Genomic DNA, 20652 nt, shown 5'->3' with positions numbered 1-20652 from the left:
TTCTCAGAATTTGGCTTCCTACACTCAATTGCAAAGTGTCCACTAATGCCACAGCAACTTGCTCTTTACCCTTGCTTGATTCTGATTTACTTCTGCCACTTTTGAGACTTGGCATTGTCTTTTCCTCATTTCTGGCTTCAACTTTTTCACTGTCAGCTACAAGTGCAACTGATCCTCCTTTTCTCTTTCCCTTTTCCAACAGCTCATCTTGCTCCATCTCAAGTTCATAAGTCTTCAAAATTCCATATAATCTTTCAAGTGTGAAGTCCTTATAATCTTGAGAATTTCTTAGAGAAACAGTCATAGGCTTCCATTCCTTTGGTAGAGACCTTAGAAATTTTAGATTGGAGTCCTTGACTTGGTACATTCTCCCATACAGCTTTAATCCATTCAATAGTTTCTGAAATCTGTTGAATGTATCATTCAATGATTCTCCTTCTTCAAAGTGGAAATATTCATATTGTTGAATGAGAAGCTGCATTTTGTTTTCTCTAACTTGCTCCGTGCCTTCACAGATAAGCTGCACAGTATCCCAAATTTCCTTAGCAGTTTGGCTATTGATGACATTGTCAAACATATCTTGATCCAGGCCATTAAACAAAATGTTCATGGCTTTTTTGTCCTTGTGGACCTCTTCAATATCTTCAACAGTCCATTCTGCCTTTGGCTTGGGAATAGACTGTCCAACAGCAACTGTAGCAGTAGCAGCTGTGGCCACCTTGTGTGGGATGTGAGGACCATTTTCAATGCAGTTGATGTAGCTTTCATCTTGAGAGAGAAGATGTAAATGCATCATCACCTTCCAGTGATGATAGTTATCTCTTTCCAGGATTGGAATTTTTATACCAATATCCTTCTTACTCATGATGTTAGCAGAATAGATCTTTAAACTCTCTGTATGTTAAGAGCTTGCTCTGATACCAATTGTTATTCCCAGTGGACTAACAATGAGATTTACAGAAGGGGGGTTGAATGTAAATCTCAAAACTTTTTCAAGTTTTGAGCAATTTGTAAGACTAAGTGTTTGAGTGATCAAATGTGTGTGAATTGCTTTGAGCTGATGCAGACAGATATATATTTAAACACAAATGAAATGAACACAAAGAACTTAAAAACTTTTCTGGTGGATTTGTTGTTCCACCAGAGATGTGTTATTTCAGAAAATCTGTGATTCAAAATTAAATCACAGCTGCTTCCTAGTACAAACTAGATGATTTTCTCTCTTGATATTTCTAAACAGCTCAGGGAAAATTTATATCTAATTACTAGCTACTACTTGGTTTATATATCCCAAGTTTACAAGTGAAGACAAAGATAAAGTACAATAAGACAATAGTTCTCAACTTGTTTCTGTTCCATTTTTATCCAGTGTAGTATGGAATTATCTGTTGACTTTCCATTTTGAACCAGACTAAAAACGGCTGCTTTTTCTGCTGTTCCTAAAATAGGCTACCACATCTCTGTCAATCCATGTGCCTCTGTCAGCTTTGTTAACTGTCACTATCAACTGCTATGAGACTGAGCATCCGTTGAAGCTTTCATCCGTTGATGGCTTTATCCGTTGATGTTCTAGCAGTGCATCCATTGAAGCTTTCATCCATTGATGGCTTTATCCGTTGATGCTCTAGCAGTTGAAGCTTTATCCGTTGAAGCACTTATCCGTTGAAGCACTTATCCGTTGAAGCGTTAGAGACATCCGTTGAAGCTTAGTTTCTTATCCGTTGAAGGTCTTCAATATCAGTTGATACTTCTTCACTTATACAAAATTACAAGGCATGAAGTATTTACAATTAGCCCTCCTACTTGTACATCCATTAGTAGTTAACATGACTGATTATCTCCTAACAACATCTAAGAATTACAGCTTGAAACCAGAGAGTGAGATGTGCTACAATACCAAACTTATTGCTAAGTAAGGCTACTCCTTCAACGGATAGCCAAGATGGTCTTATCCGTTGAGGCTACAAACACTAGATTTCTACTTAAGTGTTTTGCTGAACTTATCATCAAACTAATACACATATTCCTAACAATATCACATGCTCCAATATATCGCAAGATTTGCTAATTAACCATCATGCATCTATCACAAGATAATGCATATACATATGTATACATCACAACAACAGTATAACGGGTAGAAAACTTGCCTGAGTGTTCCGGGGTAGACTTAATCTTAGAGTGGGTCCGATAACCTATGAACAACAACATAAGTCGGAATTAAACCCCGGTCGCTTAAGAAACTAGACTTTAACCAATTGAACCCTAACGTTCACTTATGGTAACTTATACGCTTAACGAATCACATAAGTCATTCGAGTACCCTCGGCTCCACCATTTTTAATAAATTAACCATTAAGAATTTTAAGGCGATTCTTTCGCGAGTACTCTACCAACTGCCTAATCCACTTTACATAATTGTGTCATACTCCAATTAGTCATTTAAGGGCCTTAACCAAGGTTTCAAAGTAAGGCGAGGGGTAATGGTTCGTTCGCGAAACGCCGTTACTTAAAATGGTCGTTTCTCCTAAACCGTACATCGGATTCAAGCGAACCACATATCAAAATGAAGCTCGTAACATGAACTATCTAAACATGGCAATGGTCAACACCTAACAGTGAGTTCACGGGTCCTGATGTTAAGAACAAAAACAGTCTAAGGTAAATCGGACATTACGACGGCTATGTTTACGCGATTACCAAATTTTATACCACTCCAATCAATATCAAACCACCACCAATCATCACCATTCCACCATCATTAAACCAAAATACAATATCATTCAACCATAACTCAATATATCAACTTATTCATCTAAACCAAGTCAAAAATGTGACCAAGAACTTTAAATCCAACAAGTATCACTCCTAACTCCAAAATCAACAAAACCACTTACTAAACAAAGCTCTAAACATGATTACACACCCATTACACTAACCCATCATCTAAACATTAGGAAATCCAAACAACAAAACTTAAGACTAAGATCATGAAGAGTTATACCTTCCTTGAAGCTTTTAATCCATGAAAGATCCTTGGAATGCCCATGGAAGCCTTAATCTATCCTCCTACAAGCTTGATCTTCAAAGAAATCAAGAAAACAAAAATTAATTTGAAGAAAGTACTATTCACCATCTTCTTGAATGATTTATAGGAAATTCTAGGAAAGCATTTTGAAGCTAAGATTCCTAGGGAGTATGTAACTTAACTAGGAGAAGCTAGGATAATTACCTTGTAAATTAGCAAGTGGAGGAGCTTGGACTTCCCATTTCTTAAGAAAGAGGCCGAGAGCTTCAAGAAGAAAAAGAAGAAATCAAGTTGTGTTTTTGTGATTTGTTTTGCTTGCCTTGGTTGGTTGCTTTTGTTTTGATTAATTACTTTTAACCATGGTGAATTTTGTGTGGTTTAGAATCAACCAACACTTCCTTCCCTTTTTGTCATGCTCATGTCATCCCCTTATGTCATCATCCCACACTTGTCCTCTTCTTGTTGGTGAGATGACATCACCCTCCACTAACTCTTTGATTAACTCCTAATCACTTGGCTAATGACCTCTGATCTGTTATACGGTTCGCTTAACTTTCATTCTCGTTTATCGTTTGAGGGATCATACTCGGGATCTTATTACTTGGGTTCCCTTAACCTTTCTCAATACATTATCACTACTAGAAAAAGTAGAATAGACATCACCTCTTAGACATCAGTTGCTTTTTTGACCGATGTAAAAGGTGTTTTCTACATCGGTTTTTGGCAACCGATGTCTTTTGTTGGTATAAACATCAGTTTTTTAGCCCAACCGATGTTATATGTCTGTTTTAAAAAAATTAATCAACGCACCTTCCCCGTTCCCCCCTTAACCAAATTATTCATTCCCTCCAAGTGTTTCCCCCCTTATTTTTTGACTTAGTAAAATTTTCCCCCTTTTTTCACCCACATCTTCCCCCTCTTTTTTATTAAAGAAAATAAAAATTAAAATCAAAAACTGAAAACAAAAACAAAAAACGTATTCATCATTTCATCACTCTCTCATCTCTCAGTTCATCACTCTCTCATCTCCCATTTTATCCCTCAATCAGCTCTCATTTCACCTTCCTCTCGTTTCTCTTTCTCACTCACTGAAACTCACCCCTCTATGAAGAACCTTAAATATCACCTCTGGCTCTCAGTCATCTCTCCCGACTATTTTTATGTGCTTTGTGTGCTCTCTGTGCTCGCTCTCTGTGCTCTCTCACCTCTCTCTTTTGGACAGAGTTTGAATTGGGTAAGGTCAAGTCTGAGTTTAAAGGTTAAAGATGTGAGATCAAAGCTTGGAGGTCGAGCATAAATTGGGTAAGATTAACCCTAATTTTTCTCTTAGAGGTTTCATTTTAAAACCCTATTTTTTAAATGATTGGTTAAATGTTTGAATTGAGCATGTTAATCTTTTATGCTTTTAGTTCAGTAATTGCTTGAATTATGTATGTGGGTATCAATTCTGATGTATATGTGGGTATATGTTTTTGTTTTGATTTTTGATTTATAAGTATTTGTATTATTCTGTCACCCTTTATACAATACTGAGGAATCACGAAATTAGTTTAATTTATATAGTTGATCCGAACATTCATATTTTATTTTCAATTAATCGAGTTCTTTCCTGTTGGAGCATAACGATGCTTCTGATTTTCTTACTTATACAAAATGGCGACTGGTTGATTTTTAGTATCCATATATAATGATAGTGAGAACACATATATGTTTGAGTTTGTATTAGAAGGCTTCACTACTTGTAATATGTACTTACTTATCCATTTCCTGTTATTGATGTCTTCTTTGTCATTGCAGGTGTTTGTTAAGGGAGTGGACAAGGACGACGTAGTACTAATGGCTGCAAGAGCATCGAGGTTAGAGAATCAAGATGCAATTGATGTTGCTATCGTTACAATGTTGGCAGACCCTAAACAGGTATTTTTAGATGTTTTTAGATAATAGAGATGTTCCTCTTGTGATGCGAAGCAGCTAAATTATACTTGAATTCATGTTTTACTGAAGGCACGAGCTGGAATAACTGAGATCCATTTTTTGCCATTTAATCCAACTGACAAAAGAACAGCACTGACATACATTGACAAAGCTGGTACAATGCATAGAGTTAGTAAATGTGCACCAGAGCAGGTAAAACTAGTTCTTGTAGTCTAAAGGTATCGGAGAAATTTCAGAGAATGCATTTGATAAGTTTGTTTGGTCTGGTGTTATGTAGATTCTTGACCTGGCACACAACAAAATCCAAAATTGAAAAGAAGGTACATTCAGTAATTGACAATTTTGCAGAACATGGACTTCGATCACTGGGGGTTGCTCGTCAGGTAACTGATAAAGATCTCATAGACAATAGCTTAAGTACTTTTGATGCAAATGTTTATGTTAGTGTACTTAATTTTTTTTTCGGTTTCTTTCTACAGGAAGTGCCTGAGGGCAACAAAGACAGTTCTGGCGGGCCTTGGGAGTTCATTGCACTTCTTCCCCTCTTTGATCCACCGCGTCATGATAGTGCTGAAACAATTAGAAGAGCTCTGGAACTTGGTGTCAGTGATATTCTCCATTAGTAGTTGCAATTTCAAAAATCAGGTAATATGATATCGTATTTGTTTAAGTAAATATTTTATGTGCTTATCTATACAGTGGTAAAAGCATGGAGAACGCTATGCGTGCTTGTTGCAAAGGAATAAAGATTGGGAAAATTCTAATACATCGTGATGGTGATAATGGTAAACAGGTATAGTGTTCTAATTTCTAAATTTATTTCTTTAAGTGTGTTTAACACTTTTTGCTGTTGAATTTTTTGCTCCTTGGTTTCTGAATAACATTCATTTGTATACTTACAGCTTATACACGAAAAACTTCCAAAAGATATCTCAGAACGACATGTCTTGCTCTTGGATCTAGTTCTTGGAACTGGTAATATTTTTAAGATCACAAGTATTTAGTTAATACTTATTATTTTTGCTTTGCTAGTTATTCCTAATATTTAAGACTCTGCCTCCTGACAAAATTTTGGTTCAATCAGTTATTATCTTATATCATTTTTAATCATTGAAAATACACTGTAGGAATTTGGAGTAACAATATGATGTTGTAGCCAGGGGCATAGCAACGAGAGTTTGCAGAAGACGGGTAGCTAATTTTTTGCTCAACTCTTGAGATGCTGCTTTTATCTGCTTCACTATGAATAATCTGCCATTTCATTCTATGAAAGTGAAAATTACAAAATCTCCCACATAACATATCGATTTCCTTCTATAGAATGGGTTGAACATATGAGCATATTTCTATTTGCTTATAATTTTAAACTACTAAAGTGGGCTTATTACATATCAATTGTGTGTCCTGTACTCCCGTTACCTAAAATAATAGTTTATGATATGCATAATTTGAGAGGAATATAATAAAGGTTATTATAATATAGTCATCATCTCCACCCATTTGTGGAAAGATTCTGCAATGCTGGAATTACAAGTATGCAGCTGTCAGAGATGATAATTGTAGACTTTTTACTTGAGGAGACTTTTGCAGTGTGTTCAATAATTAAGGAATTATATGTGGCTGGTTAGCTTCTTATATGTTGCAGGTTATACTTGTATATTTATTATTACTTATGATGATGACACTATGGCTTATTTTCATGTCCACAATTAGTAGCTGGAAGTAGTATATATCTGATATAGGGTTAAATTAGTTGATTGTTTGGCAATTTAAAGTTTTTCAGTACCACCAAGTTGAACATTGCCTGTTGACAATTAATTCTTTAAAACTTTGTGGACATGTTGTACATAATAAGGCATGATTTGTACAAGAGCTGGAAGAATCCAAACCTATGAGGGACTGAAGTACACGGTGGAAAAGATATCCCTTTGCATCATTAGCTTTTAGTGTGGAAAAGAAGATATCATCTGCAAGCAGTATGGGAGCTATTAACTGGAAAGGTAATATAAAAGTTATGCCATAATTTTTATGTGTACTACAGTAAGATAAATATGTATGTTAGCCTTATTTACAATGTTATTACATGTCGATTTTCCAGCTTCCATACGAGAACATAACACTAGTTCAAGCGGCTGTTGGAGTTGTCCAGAAGGTAAATGCATGGGTATTGCCTATCCCTCTTCTGTGAATTCGCTAGCTTATACACGTTCCTCCTATTCTTTCTTGGTGTTGTTCCTCCTATTTATTTAAATGTTCCTAAAAACTTGTGCTGGTCTTCTTTGATTTTGTTATACAGGGGCTACGGCCAACTATTCTGAAGCACACTCTTCCAAAACTTGTTGACCTTCTTGAGAATTACTGGCAGCAAGATCCAGTTTTAAGGCCTGACTTCACTGAAATAATAAGAATTTTACAGCAAATAGTCAAGGAGGTAGTCCTCTTCTTTCTGGTTTCGCAATAGCAGTGTACCAAGTCAAATTCTTTGTATAGACAGTAGTAGAATATATGAATGGATGGATATGTGTAATACTTGATATTTGGATTAGATGAATCTGTTGTACCAGATGTTTGAATATTTATTGTTAGATTTATAGATAACTGGTATTATGCAGCAATTGGTTTTGGTAGTTCATTGGTTTTTGGAATGTATAGTTTTTAAATATTCATTAATAAAACAGGTACAAATATCATTACAATGGAAAATGATGTTTGTCAAAGCTTAATACATCAGTTCTAGTGGACCATTAACATCAGTAAAAATTGATGTTAAATACTACAACAACAAAAATCTTAAAACAAAAAACTGATGTTATTAAGTATTATAGACATCAGTTTGTTACAAATAGACATCGGTTACCAATTAAGAACTGATGTCAAAGGTATTGTTAACATCGGTTTTTTATGAAAACTGTTGTTACTGGTACGAGTAACATCAGTTTATTGGTTAAATTGAAAGATTTTGCTTAGCTCATATATATTTAAGTTGATAAAAATATCATATTCTGATGATATATGAATATTAGATATGCATGAGAAATTTAATATCAAGATATATAAATCGGTTTTAAACAAAGAACTGATGTTATATGCTGCATTTAACATCAGTTTAAAACCGATGTTAAATGGGGGGGTCTTTAACATCACCCACGAAGACATCGGATTTTTGCATTCATAGACATCGGTTTTTAGCCGATGTCTATTGACGTTTTTCTAGTAGTGTATATTCCTTTTATGATCCTCTCTTATAATCCTTGAATTTAAATCCTTTTAATCATGTTACCTTATACTCAATTCTTTCGGTATCTGGTGGATTTTCGAGAAAAATCAAAGTGTTCGGATTTGGATTCTGACGATCTTTACATACACTTATATACCACATAGAGTACTAATAATATCTCAGAAGATCAATAAAAGAACCCCTAAATAGTGTGGTATGAAAAGTTTTCTTATTCAGCATAATCAACAAAAGTACTATTCATAAGCGTTTCAAAAATTCCAAAAATTGGGGTTATTACAATAGTTGTAATCTTGTCTCATACTTTATCTTGTTTGATCCTGTTAGTAGCTAATCGGGGTTTATGCTTATTTAAATTAGTAGTTTAAAGGTGTGTGGGTCCTCATTTCCTAACCCCGAGATTGAGGGCGTCACAATGTAGTATAAAGGGCAACTCTTCTAACTCATCTTATAAATCGTCCGCTAAATATAAATCGGCTAATATCTCTATTAATATCATTCAGATGTGGATTAAGAAATCAGAAAGACATTTATATAAAATTTGTGATACTAACCAACCAGGACCCAAGGTTAAGTGGGTACCTGTAACACCCCCAGATCCGGGGTCGGGGATCCGGGTCGTCACGGGTTCCATTTCCCTTAATAACACCCAATCTTAATAATTACTCAACTACTCTGTATTGTGACCCCACAATAAACACACACACCACACGTTATAGTCTCAGAGATGAACATCCAAAAATAACCACAAGTCTTTGAATCCACAATTTAAAAGTTATTACAACCCAAAATGATTACTTGATAAATTTACAGTTAATTGCCATTATCTGCCACAAGTTATAATTATACATAATTGATTCTCAAAAGTAGATGGTCTGATCTACAATAGATCTACCTCTGCAGCTATAGCAGCTACAACATCAACGGGAAGACGCGGGACGCTTCCCACGCGCTTGCGCTGGGTCTGCTGGAGTCTGGCCATCTTTCCTAACTGTTGTTGTGTGATGAAGAAATAAAGCAAGGATGAGCAGCAAGCCCACCAAAATAATATGTATAATGATTAATAGTATATGAGTCTACTCATAATACTCATGAAAGTCTTGGTCAAAAGAAATGAACCAAGTTTGATATCTTAATGCGATGAAGTCGCAAAATATTCAGTATATATACATATATACTTTTCAAAATATTGGAAGTCCTCTTCCATGCATAATATACACAAAGTCCCAGTGTATAACTGTATAAAAAAATATCGTTGCAAGGTGATCTCATATATCTAACCTTGTCTCAACGTTTTTCTGAAAATCTTTGTCATTCATAAGACAATTATTAATTAGATATAAGTTTAAAAGATGAGGTTACCAAATACCCCAATATACTTATATCTTTCCCAATACTACTTGAACTACCACCGTTCAAGTTATAATCAGTTTCAAAAGTTCATCACATAGATGAGACTACAAGACAAGATTTGAATAGATTCAATCTTTGAAATATTATTGAATGAAATAAAGTTACGAGATACTTTATTTAGTCCCGATATATATATATCCACATATATATATCTCTTAAACATTTCCTGGAACCTCTGTTATGTAAAGTATGAACAGAGTTTGAAACATCCAATGAATTTTGGAAAGGAAAAGAAAACCTTTGGCATAAACCAGATATCTTGCTGATCAGGCAAAGATACCCATAAGTAACCTTTTCTACTAGTAGATGGACGAATTCCCCACTGGTCATCACCCTGGTCATAATTAGGACCTTATGCTGGACTGCCACTCAGCCACTTATGCATTTGATGGACTCCCACTGAGCCACTTACACTATCATGGACGCCCACTGAGCCCATGTTGCTTATGACGACTCAATAGATGGACTTACTTCCCGAACGTTGGGTAAGTAATCAATTCATTTACCAAAACTGCAACCTTGTTGCGAATATAAAATACACCACAGAGCCGGATTCCCCAGGTTTTGAACGAGTATTTAAATCCCCTTTAAAGGAAGATCTTAAATATAAAAATGAGTTTTGGGATCCGCTCTAACCTTTAAAAATCATTTTGAAGACTCGAAAACACTTTATAGAGTGTTTGGAGTAAAGCTGATTTAATGAAGTAAATCAGTCCCCAGAATATTTAGAAAATGACTGAATATTATTATTTAAATAATATTCCCATAAGAATAATCTTTATAAAAATAATTGAAGTAGAAGTATTAAAACTTATACTTGAAACGAGTATTAAATAACCAAAGATATACTTATATGAAAGTATTATCTTTATTTGAATAATCGAAAATAAGTTTGATTATTAACACCTTATTCTTTAATAAAATAAAGAATATATTTCAGCAAATAATCGGAGTCATAGATCCTCAAATGAATATTCAAATAATATTCATTAAATAATATAAACTGAGTCATAAGCCCTCGAATGAATATTCGAATAATATTCAATAATAATATAAAAGAGTCATAAGCCCTCGAATAATATTCGAAATAATATTCAAATAAATAAATAAAGTTAAAGTTATCGAATAAACCTTATTCGATTAATAGTTTGGAAAACTATAACCATATATATATATATATATATATATCCATATCCATATATACAAAAATCTACTCGGGATCCTCGACTCCCGGTTTTAGAAAATATTTTCACCTTTGGGTCCCTATACTAAGGGTATATGCAAGTTACCGCTATCCTCTAGCATAGGTATTATCAACTGAACCAACAGATATATTTCAAGAATATGAAACAGGCATGCATATATACCATATCACATGCTACAATATATCGCAAGAATTTGCTAAATAACCAATATGCATTTATCGCAAGATTATGCATATACAAATGTATACATCACAACAACAGTATAACGGATAGAATACTTGCCTGAGCGACTTGGGGGTGAGAAAGGCTCGGGACGAGTCTGATAACCTATAAACAACAAGTAAGTTGTAATTAAACCAAAATCACTTGTAAACCTATACTTTAACTAACTTAGACTCTAACGCTTGTTTTGCGCTCACCGATTCGCTTAAGTCACTCGGGTACCCTCGACTCCACCATTTTTAATAATTTAACCTTTACGAGTTTTAAAGCGATTCCTTCGCGAATGTCTTACCAACTGCCTAACACACTTACCATAAATGTTTCATACATTAATTAACCCTTTTTGGTCTTTAACCTATGTTTCAAAGTAAGGCGAGGGAAAAAGTTTCGTTCGCGAAACGCCGTTACTTGAAACGGTCGTTTCTCCTAAACCGTGCATCGGAATCGAACGAACTACATATCAAAACGAAGCTCGTAACATGAGCTATCTAATCATGGCAGTGGTCATAATCTAGCAGGGGGTTCTCGGGTCCTAATGCTATGCACAAAAACAGTCCAAAGAAAATCGGACGTTACGACGGCTATGTTTACGCGATTACCAATGTTTAAACTACTCCAATTAACCACCAACCAACTCATAACCATCAATACAACAAAACTTCACCTAAACCATACCACATCAGTCCATAATCTCCAAGGTTTTCAACTCAAACAACCACAATCAAGACCTATGAACTATAATCAAGCTTCAATTACCAAAACACTTCCAAATCAAACCAAACTACTAATAATCACAATCCATACTTCTCATTTCACAACACCAACCATTAAACTTACTAAAAAATAAAGTAAAGGCTAGGGTTTGAAGTTTATACCTTCCTTGGGAGGTGTTAAGTTGCTAGGAAGCCTTAGGGAGCCTCCTACAAGCTTGATCTTTCCAAAGAAATCAAGAACACAAAGTTAGGCTTTGAAGTTTCTAAAAGTCCGATTTAAAGAACTGTCAAAATGAGGGTCTTACCATGATTATTTGGACGAGACTTGTGAACAAGAGTTGTAGGCCATCTCAATACCTTTCCAATGAGCTATAGAACACAATATTTGAGTGAGAAATGAAGGAGATACAGCAGTTTTAGTGTTCTGGTTCTGTTTTGGCCGAGAGCATGAAGAACAATGCCTTGGTTTCTTTTTGATTTTGATGAAAAATGATTTGCTTGGCTTGGTTGGTTTGATTTTTATGTTTGTTTTAGTAAATTACCTAGTTGCCCTTGATTTTGTGTGGTTAAAAAGTCACCACATCTCCTTCCTTTTTTGTCATGCTTGTGTCATCCTCATGATGTCATCCTCCCCTCCTTGTCCTCTTTCTATTGGCTGGATGACATCATCCCCACTAATCCCCTTGATTAACTTCCTAATCGTTTGCCTAATGACCGCTGATCTGTTATACGGTTCGCTTAACTTTCGTTTTCGTTTATCGTTTGAGGGATCATACCCGGGATCTTATTACTTAGGTTCCCTTAACCTTTCTCAATATATTATATTCCTTTTATGATCCTCTCCTATAATCCTTTAATTTAAATCCTTTTTATCCTGTTACCTTTTTCTCAAATCTTTCCGTATCTAGTGTATTTCCGGGAAAAATCAAAGTGTTCGGAATTGGATTCTGACGATCTTTACATACACTTATATACTTCATAGAGTACTAATAATATCCCAGAATATCCATAACAGAACCCCTACATAGTGTGGCATGAAAAGTTTTCTCATTCAGCAAAAACACTATTCATAAGGGTTTCAAAATTTTCCAAAAATTGGGGTTATTACAGTCTCCCCTCCTTAAAAGGATTCCGTCCCGGAATCAAATAGAGAACAAATGGGGATACTTTCTTAGCATTACACTTCCTAACTCTCGAGTCAATTTTCCCACATTGTGGTTCTACCACCAAACTCTGCCTAGTTTGATAATCCTTCTCCTAAGCACTTGTTCCTTTTCACTCTATAACCCTCCCTGGTTGCTCCATATAGGTTACATCGGGTTGCATATCTATGCGCTCATATGCCTCTATTTATCTGGCATCCGAATTACACTTCCTTAACATTGATACGTGAAACACGCTATGAACTTACTACATGTTCGGGGGGGTAGGGCTAGCTCATATGCTAACTTCCCAAAACGTCTTAATATATCCAAGGGTCCAACAATTTGTGGACTTAGCTTTCCTTTCTTTCCGAACCTCATCAATCCTTTCCAAGGGATACCTATAACATTACTAGGTCCCCTATTTCATACTCTTTATCCTTTCGTGTCAAATCAACATACTTATCATGTCCATCTTGGGCTACTACCAGCCGTCCTCTGATTAGATCTATCATATCCTTGGTCCTTTGGACTACTGCGGGTCCGAGCATCTTACGCTCTACAACTTCATCCTAACATAAGGGAGATCGACATTATCTTCCCTCAAGAATCTCATAAGGCGACATCTTGATAATGACATATGATCTATTGTCGTAAGATAACTCAATCCGAATTAAGTGATCATTCCAAATTCTTTCAAGTCTATTGCACAGACTCTCATTATAGCTTTTATCATTAGAACTTTTGCTTCTCAATACCCATTCTTTTCCAGTTCGTAATCGCTACTACCTTCCGTTCCTAATATTATACGGGTTATACTTTTGCTCGTTAGCGTTCTATAACCTTTTAATAACCACGTCAACCTTAGTATCACGAATGTGTTTCCATTCCGCATACTACCACCACTTTATTACTCCTTTTTCAGTTATTTCTATTTTCCAAAGTTTGATTAATCATATAGAAGTAAAGGAATTTGTTGAGAGATCACTATGATCATGAACACTTGTTATCTCGCATAGTTAGTACAGAAGGTGGCCAGCCTTTAGTACTTGACAAGTAATTAAACAATAGCTGGTATCCTACTCGGCTTCTATCACACAGATAGATAGTCATTCGGCAATACCTCCCCTTCTGGAAGGGTTGTTCTTCTCAGCTTACACGAAATGAAAAGAAGAGAAAAGAATGAACTGAAGAGAATTGTATATATGAAAAAAAATATATACTGCCACAAAATATCTGGCTTGGAATCTACCTCTGAACTATAGAGGTTTGTCATAGAAGAACAAAACATATATGTATTTATATCAACATCAAGTATTATAGCATCGCATTTCACGTGCTTAAATATTTTCGCTATCCCGTCCATCATTCTATGGACCCATGCTCTTCCTCGAGCTTATACACAATTACCTTTGAAACTCCCTCGACATCGAAAATCGAATTTGGGATCTCATTCTATATATCACCGTTACTAGGATTCTATGCTCGCACCGCAACCTTCCTCGTATAATAATACGACTCTCTATTGATAAGAAAGAATAATTATTCACTAGGTAGATACTCTACTTAATTAGTCTATCAATGATAACTTGTACACTACCACGACCCGATTAGTGGTACTCAATCTCAACACCCATTCCAATACAACTCTCATGGTTGTAATCAGCTCACTACTCGCAGAATTATTGCTGCCTTACTATGGTCCACCACTGACCCACTGTAGTCATTCATTTTCCATGAAATCTTAATAACTAACCATACGGAGTCCATACATCTCGTATCTAATTCTCCTAAGGAGTTAACATAACCACCAATCACAATTCATGAAGAACACTCCAAACTCTGACGTACCTTCATGACATGAAGCAGATAAAAGTGCAGAAGAGTTTCAATCAAAGCAACGATAGCAGGTTAATACCATTTTTAATCATATTCCTTAAATAGAAGACTTAACTCAAAGGTTCGTCTAGTCCTTTTGGAAACATGGTCCTGGCTTATCCCAAGATAGGACCTCCTAAGATAGATAGCCCGTTCATGGCGATTTCACGAATTAAACTTTTACCAACTACTATTACGGTTGGATATTGCACAGTCATCAGAAGGAATGTCAATCTTCCAAACCATAATTTAACTTTCACATTTTTAACCATCATCACTGTATTCTTTTGGCACACGCGCCTATAATTATCCTCTTACCTTTAAAGTGTCGGCCACCTCTTTGGCCTTTCCTGATAGTAAAATTTCCTTACAGTCAATGTCATTTTAACCACCTCCAAATAAATTTTCTACCTTATTTCCGATCACTGCTTGAGTGAAAATGCTTTCCTTAAAATCTGATGAGTAAAAAAAAAAAAATCACCATTTTTCCATAAGTTATTGCCTCAGTCTTTAGAGGTTAATCACTGTCGCGACTGACTCTCGATCGTACTTAGAACATCTTTTGTCTTAGGTCCTAATTGCCCTGAATAATTTCGACCTTTACTGGTTCGATTCATACTTTCTCGTGGTTCAACACGTGCCCCACTTGGCAACATTATAATTACGTCATATTTCCTTTATCAACATTTTTATTCTTGAGAATTTTGAATATTTCCTTTCTCCTTGTAAAACCTCTAAGGTTATCCTTCAATCGTTCCTCCTGTATTCCCTATATACAGGGCATATCAAAATACCATTTACTGATACTAGAACCATTGTCTATATACTTCTAAAAAATTTCTCCACTGATCCTTAAAGGTTATTATTACCTTAATCCTTTCCAATTCATACTGTCAAAACTCATACTATCCCTATTAAGGGTGAAATGCCAACCTTTATGCATTCCCCTAGGATTCGTTTTAAGTTACCGATGTTCTATCCTTAATTCCACCTTTAAAAAGGTACAAGCATCCTTCCATGGATAAATAAAGTCATATATCCCTGATAAGGGTATCTTATTCAATCATTTCCACCTCGATAGTCTATACCGAATTTCACAATAGCATCCTTATTCAAGTTAAGGTCAATCCACATGGCCTCCAAAAGATAAAAATGGTTATCCGCTTTTCTTTCCTGATTTGGTAATGATCACATGGATGATCTGGAAGATATTGGTCGTGTTCAACGTGAACTTCTTCTTAATAAATCCTTATTTACTTTTGTTGTTTATCTCAACAGTCATCTCAATGTTGGGATATCTTTCATACCTGGCGTCTCCCTTCCTGGGTATCAAGCCACCGGTCTTACACTTCACATTCTTGAAGGTCACTTCCTTCATCCAATTTTCTTAATTTCTTACTTTCTTGTCTCCTCAGTCTATCCGCGTCTCATTATTTATCCTTCGAACTATCTCAAGGTTTCTTCGAATCCTCCCAACTTACAGGGGATAATATATATGTATCTCTTATGCCCTCAACCATCAATTTTAACTCATGGTGAATCACCCTCATCCTGACGATTACTTACTTTTCTATTTCTATTACTACGAGTCTTTAGGGTTTCCTCATACCCAACTTCCTTATCATTATTTCATGAACTAACACAACATAAGCATTGATTTCAAACATCCCGTCATTCTGGATTCGTGTCCTCAGAACGAATCTTGACAACTTTTACAACTTAGATTCATAATTTATCGTACTCTTCTGCCTTTGTTCTGACTCTAAAGCTTTTACACTATCTCCTTATCTTTGGGAATTACTTTCCCGAAAACAATTGACTGGACTTAAATCAGTTTATTATAATCTCTTGCTCCGTGCCTTCCTTGGCCTTTCACCAGCAGGTGGTCTCTCTCTTAGGAGGGTGAGTGATAAAAACAGTCTTTTGTGATTCGTCAATCATTTAGAATCTCAGATGATTCCTATATTTCCTTTAGCCAGGCTCTTGCCTCGACTAGGTCAACCTGTTCCTTGGAACTCTGAGAGCTTAACGATTTAAAGGTCATGAAAGAATTTCCTGCCACATTGTCCCCTCAGGGTGGTGGTTGGGGATAATAGTCTAAGTTCTGTCTAGACAGGTCCATAAATTGCCATATAGGAGTACCGTCTCGGGTCTCCTTTCCTTACTCGACTTTCTGTTTCCTTAGTATGAAATGTTTCAACCTTTTCCCATAATCGGGGTTATCTTACACATTAAAAACCTTGTTTTCCACTCTATTATGTTATGGGTTCTTTCTTTCTTGATGGCAACCTCCCTGACTATCACACTCTGGGTTTGCCCTAAATCCTATTCCTCAAACTATGGCTCTCATCTAAGTTCTCATCCTTAAGCTCTTGAACTTTCGGAACCCAAATTCTATAGGAATACCTCATTATTCCCTTATCATCTTTCTCAGTATTAATCTCATATTTATTTGTTGGCTCTCTGCCTTCATTCATCACCTTTTTCTGGCACAATATGCTCTTTTCCAATAATTCGGTCTCTATTGCAATCTCAAACAGCTTTTCGGTACCGGCTCCGGTTACCTTCACTACTATTTCCATTTTCTCAAAATCTCTTATCAACTCTCCCAAAGACATTATCATCTTGAGTTTCTCCTTTTTACTAATGGCATCAGCCACCACATTGGCTTTCCCCGAATGATAAAGAATCTCCCAATCATAATTCTTGATTAGCTCTAACCGCCTCCTCTGGCGTATGTTGAGCTCTTTCTACGTAAGAATGTACTAGAGCACTTATGGCTTAGGTAATTCTCGCACTTCTTTCCATACAAGTAGTGCCTCCAATCTTTAGGGTAAAACTATTGCCACGAGCCTAAGCTCATGGGCGGGGATATCGAATTTCATATTACCTTAATTGTCTTGACGCAGACGCAATTATCTTGCTGTGCTAAGAAGCACCCTAATTCCTTATGCGAAGCGTCACTTACAAATCACAAAATCTCCTTTTTCCATCCGGCAACGCCAACATAGGGGCCGTCACCAACCTTTGCTTCAGTTCTTAAAAGCTGTTCTCGCATTTCTCTGTCTATTCGAACTTCTCAGTCTTATGAGTAAGCCGCGTTAAAGGGGCTACTATCTTTACAAACTTGAACGAACCTCTGGTAGTGACCGGCCAATCCTACCTCTGGTAGTCGACCCAACCAGGGTCATCAATTCATCAGTGGTCCTTTATCCAATCTCGTCAGGATCCTCCATGGGATCCTCCTCAACAACTATCCCTTCTAGGACAACATCCTCAACCGCTACATCCTCAATATCAACATCATCCGGTCCTGCGTTAGGACACTCTATTGGATCCACAATCTGATCTCCAATTAGTAATAAAACATCATCGCGTTGATGTTCCTCAACTTCAGGGTTCGGAGTCCCGCTACCATATACGATAACGAACTACGCTTCTATCGCTACATTTATAAGGGTTCCCATAAGGGTTTTAACTGTCAGTACTACGTTAGGTAGTACGACTATGAACTTGGCAAGAGTTCTTATTATCTTAGTGAACTTATTATCTTAACGTCCCATCATCTCTGAGGTTTATAACGCTTAGCTCTGATACCATTTCTGTAACACCCCCAGATCCGGGGTCGGGGATCCGGGTCGTCACGGGTTCCATTTCCCTTAATAACACCCAATCTTAATAATTACTCAACTACTCTGTATTGTGACCCCACAATAAACACACACACCACACGTTATAGTCTCAGAGATGAACATCCAAAAATAACCACAAGTCTTTGAATCCACAATTTAAAAGTTATTACAACCCAAAATGATTACTTGATAAATTTACAGTTAATTGCCATTATCTGCCACAAGTTATAATTATACATAATTGATTCTCAAAAGTAGATGGTCTGATCTACAATAGATCTACCTCTGCAGCTATAGCAGCTACAACATCAACGGGAAGACGCGGGACGCTTCCCACACGCTTGCGCTGGGTCTGCTGGAGTCTGGCCATCTTTCCTAACTGTTGTTGTGTGATGAAGAAATAAAGCAAGGGTGAGCAGCAAGCCCACTAAAATAATATGTATAATGATTAATAGTATATGAGCCTACTCATAATACTCATGAAAGTCTTGGTCAAAAGAAATGAACCAAGTTTGATATCTTAATGCGATGAAGTCGCAAAATATTCAGTATATATACATATATACTTTTCAAAATATTGGAAGTCCTCTTCCATGCATAATATACACAAAGTCCCAGTGTATAACTGTATAAAAAAATATCGTTGCAAGGTGATCTCATATATCTAACCTTGTCTCAACGTTTTTCTGAAAATCTTTGTCATTCATAAGACAATTATTAATTAGATATAAGTTTAAAAGATGAGGTTACCAAATACCCCAATATACTTATATCTTTCCCAATACTACTTGAACTACCACCGTTCAAGTTATAATCAGTTTCAAAAGTTCATCACATAGATGAGACTACAAGACAAGATTTGAATAGATTCAATCTTTGAAATATTATTGAATGAAATAAAGTTACGAGATACTTTATTTAGTCCCGATATATATATATCCACATATATATATCTCTTAAACATTTCCTGGAACCTCTGTTATGTAAAGTATGAACAGAGTTTGAAACATCCAATGAATTTTGGAAAGGAAAAGAAAACCTTTGGCATAAACCAGATATCTTGCTGATCAGGCAAAGATACCAATAAGTAACCTTTTCTACTAGTAGATGGACGAATTCCCCACTGGTCATCACCCTGGTCATAATTAGGACCTTATGCTGGACTGCCACTCAGCCACTTATGCATTTGATGGACTCCCACTGAGCCACTTACACTATCATGGACGTCCACTGAGCCCATGTTGCTTATGCCGACTCAATAGATGGACTTACTTCCCGAACGTTGGGTAAGTAATCAATTCATTTACCAAAACTGCAACCTTGTTGCGAATATAAAATACACCACAGAGCCGGATTCCCCAGGTTTTGAACGAGTATTTAAATCCCCTTTAAAGGAAGATCTTAAATATAAAAATGAGTTTTGGGATCCGCTCTAACCTTTAAAAATCATTTTGAAGACTCGAAAACACTTTATAGAGTGTTTGGAGTAAAGCTGATTTAATGAAGTAAATCAGTCCCCAGAATATTTAGAAAATGACTGAATATTATTATTTAAATAATATTCCCATAAGAATAATCTTTATAAAAATAATTGAAGTAGAAGTATTAAAACTTATACTTGAAACGAGTATTAAATAACCAAAGATATACTTATATGAAAGTATTATCTTTATTTGAATAATCGAAAATAAGTTTGATTATTAACACCTTATTCTTTAATAAAATAAAGAATATATTTCAGCAAATAATCGGAGTCATAGATCCTCAAATGAATATTCAAATAATATTCATTAAATAATATAAACTGAGTCATAAGCCCTCGAATGAATATTCGAATAATATTCAATAATAATATAAAAGAGTCATAAGCCCTCGAATAATATTCGAAATAATATTCAAATAAATAAATAAAGTTAAAGTTATCGAATAAACCTTATTCGATTAATAGTTTGGAAAACTATAACCATATATATATATATATATATATATATATATCCATATCCATATATACAAAAATCTACTCGGGATCCTCGACTCCCGGTTTTAGAAAATATTTTCACCTTTGGGTCCCTATACTAAGGGTATATGCAAGTTACCGCTATCCTCTAGCATAGGTATTATCAACTGAACCAACAGATATATTTCAAGAATATGAACCAGGCATGCATATATACCATATCACATGCTACAATATATCGCAAGAATTTGCTAAATAACCAATATGCATTTATCGCAAGATCATGCATATA

Source organism: Apium graveolens, chromosome 1 (genome assembly GCF_009905375.1).
Source record: "Apium graveolens cultivar Ventura chromosome 1, ASM990537v1, whole genome shotgun sequence".
In the NCBI taxonomy this organism is placed as follows: Eukaryota; Viridiplantae; Streptophyta; class Magnoliopsida; order Apiales; family Apiaceae; genus Apium; species Apium graveolens.
This window is presented reverse-complemented; position numbering follows the sequence as displayed.